Raw genomic sequence first — 2,994 nt, 5'->3', positions numbered from 1 at the left:
AATTTGGTTATTTTCTTCTCTGTGAAAGCTCAGTCCAGGCTTCGTGTAGGGGGTTTCTGTGATCTATTCTGTTTCTTGGTCTAGTATCCATGCATTGTAAGTAACAAGATTTAGCTTGAAATATATGAAATATAGCTAATAATAAAGATATTAGACCTAGAAGTTTTGGTTAAGCTTTTTTTTTTTTCTTGGTGACAAAGGCCATTACGATCCATTAACTTAACGTAATTTCTTAGGCAATTTTCATTGGGTTTTAAGTTGTGACAGTGGCGTATGAGCTAAATATTAAATGAATTGCAGACATTTTAAATGTTTTGTAGTGTTTTTGCGCAGACATACAACATCATATGCAGAATCTTTATATGTGAGCTTATGTAATGGTAAATTGGATTTTTTATGTCTGTATTGATTTTGAATGGAGGTATGGTCTTTTTGTGATTAAAAATGGGTAGGGATGAAGGATAGTTACTCCTTTTCCTCAAGAATCCCAAGTATTAGAAAAAGTAATTGAACAGAAGTCCTGACCATACCAGTAGAATAAAATGCTTTCAGTGTATGAACTTTCTTGCCAGCACAGGAATTAAATGAAATTTAGGACTATAAGTAGATTTTTCAGGTGAAAACCATACTGATTTCATTTTCACCGGGAACTGTCTAATGTTATGAACCAGGAGGGAGTTGTGCGTAAACAGTAACATAAAATCAAGGTATTAAAGCATGATTTTGTATTAACTATGCACATGAAATCAAATGAAATATTATATGAAAAAGTTATTTTTGACAGTCTTTCTTGTTTTTGTGCTATGTTTTTCAGAATTTAACATTTGTGTGGTGTACGCTGTGTGCATATTTCTTAAAAAGATCTCCAAACTTAAGATGTGCCTGATAACAATTAAAAAGGGAAGATAAAAGTTGCAATTTTTCTATGATATCATATAGAATGGGAAAAAAAAAATCCTTCAAAAATGCTTAGTAATATTCTGGATTTAATGAATAATCACTACTTTTCTTATGCAATCTTCTCCAGTTTTGACTTAAATAAAACGACTATTGTATGAAAATACGTTTTTCACAGAATTCTTATATTATACTGTTACATGTGGTGTGGGTTTATATACTGTGACAGTTGGCGATCTGAAATATTACTGGCAAAATAATTCAAGATCCTACCTCTCAGAACACATCCAATGCAATGCTGCAGTGCATTGACCTTGGCACGGGACATATCACTATCATGTTTTAACTTAAAAGGACAGACCATAAAATCTCAATGCATTTACGCATGTATCAATAGCAAGCTGAAGCAAAGCTCTTTTCTACAGAAATCAAGTTATTGGGTAGAAAAATCAGCAAAATCTACTGTTGTGGTAACAAAAGAAAAACATATTACTTTGCAAAAAGTATACAATTTCAGTAGAAACAAACCTAGAAAATTATATCCAAACCATTTTCATATCAATCAAATAACAATTATTTTTCAATGGGTTATTCAATAAGCAACTTAAACTTGAAGGTTTCTATTAATGCATTAGAAAGTAAATGCAAATATGTTACTTTCCATAGTTTCAGACTGAAAAGCAAGTTCTAGCGGAACATAGTCAAGTCACTTGTGATCATCTGAGTCATTCAGCTTTTCATCAGTGCTCTTTTTGTTCCCCTTGATTTGATTATTCAAAAATCCATCGCTGTTGCCCAGTCATTAAAAAATACCATTTTTTCTTCATGCCTGAGAAAGTTCAGTATAGAAAACAACAGTAATAGGGCATCATCTAACACTCTTGCTGTGTTAAACAGCAGATTTGCCTTTGCTCCCTGTTGTTAATACTGTTCTGTATTGTTTGTGATACTGCTAATGAGAGCTTGAATTTCAGATTCACCTGTGCAAGCCAGATAGGTAGTGTGGTTACATGTGATGGTGGTTGCTAGCACATGTGAAAGTCTGCTAGCACATATTTTTTTTTTTACTGGTTAAAGCTAATTTGAGTAGGTATCACCTAATTAATACCTCACTTACTAAGCTGAGGAGATGTTGCCTTACTGTCAACCATGTTGACTCTGTCTAAAAAAAATGCACTTATTTCTATATATACTTATTCAGTTCTAAAAATCATGGTACTTGAGTTCTCTATACCTTGGAAATGATAAATTATTTCTATGGAGTGCCTTATTTTCTTCTATAAAATTATTTTTTAAGTTGTGGATGAAAATAGCTTTTCCTGTCCACATTCAGATATATTAGAAACTAAAAAGGCTAATCTAGGCACTGACATTTTTTATCCTTTTGACATATTACTGAGCACTGACAAATACTTAGCACTGGATAGAAGTATAGAAGTTAGGATTTTGTTAGGAATCCAATAATAAGTGTTCTTTGTGACTGTAGGCAATAAGAATGCTACAACTTAAAGAATGTTTCATCATTTTCATTTTTCTAGCTATATAATCAGTTAATTCATCACCATCTTAGGCTATTTCATATTGCTACCAAACCTTTTGATTTCCTTCACCTGCAACTTGCAGCACAGTAGGACTTAATGGATGGATTTGGTTTTTAACCACGAGCTCCTGTCTCCTCATAATGAACGGAGCTTAGATTCTTGCCTAAATAGAAATACGTGGCGAAGACCAGTTCCTTGAAAAGATTTTGATTTATTTCTTTGTGAGACCTTAAGTGCTTACTCTTAGAAGCAGAAAGTATTTATCGTAGATGTATAGAGAATGCCAAGTTTTGCGAAGTTTCTATTGCTTGAGATTTTTGCTGCTAGGTTGACAATGAATATAGGAAATGTAAGAATTCTAGCAATATTTTCTAACAGCATTTTTCAAGACATTTATGTGGAAGATGAGTTGGAGAATAGAGGGAATTGCAAGCAAATGAAATCAATATTGCAGGAGACTCAGCCCATGATATATATATATATATATAATTATATAAATATAATTCAGTATTTGAGTACACGCACTTGAGCTTTGGTTCTAGGATATTTTTGCCTT

This window comes from Meleagris gallopavo, chromosome 1, assembly GCF_000146605.3.
Source record: "Meleagris gallopavo isolate NT-WF06-2002-E0010 breed Aviagen turkey brand Nicholas breeding stock chromosome 1, Turkey_5.1, whole genome shotgun sequence".
In the NCBI taxonomy this organism is placed as follows: domain Eukaryota; kingdom Metazoa; phylum Chordata; class Aves; order Galliformes; family Phasianidae; genus Meleagris; species Meleagris gallopavo.
The sequence above is the reverse complement of the archived record's forward strand: the minus strand, read 5'-3'. Positions refer to the sequence as shown.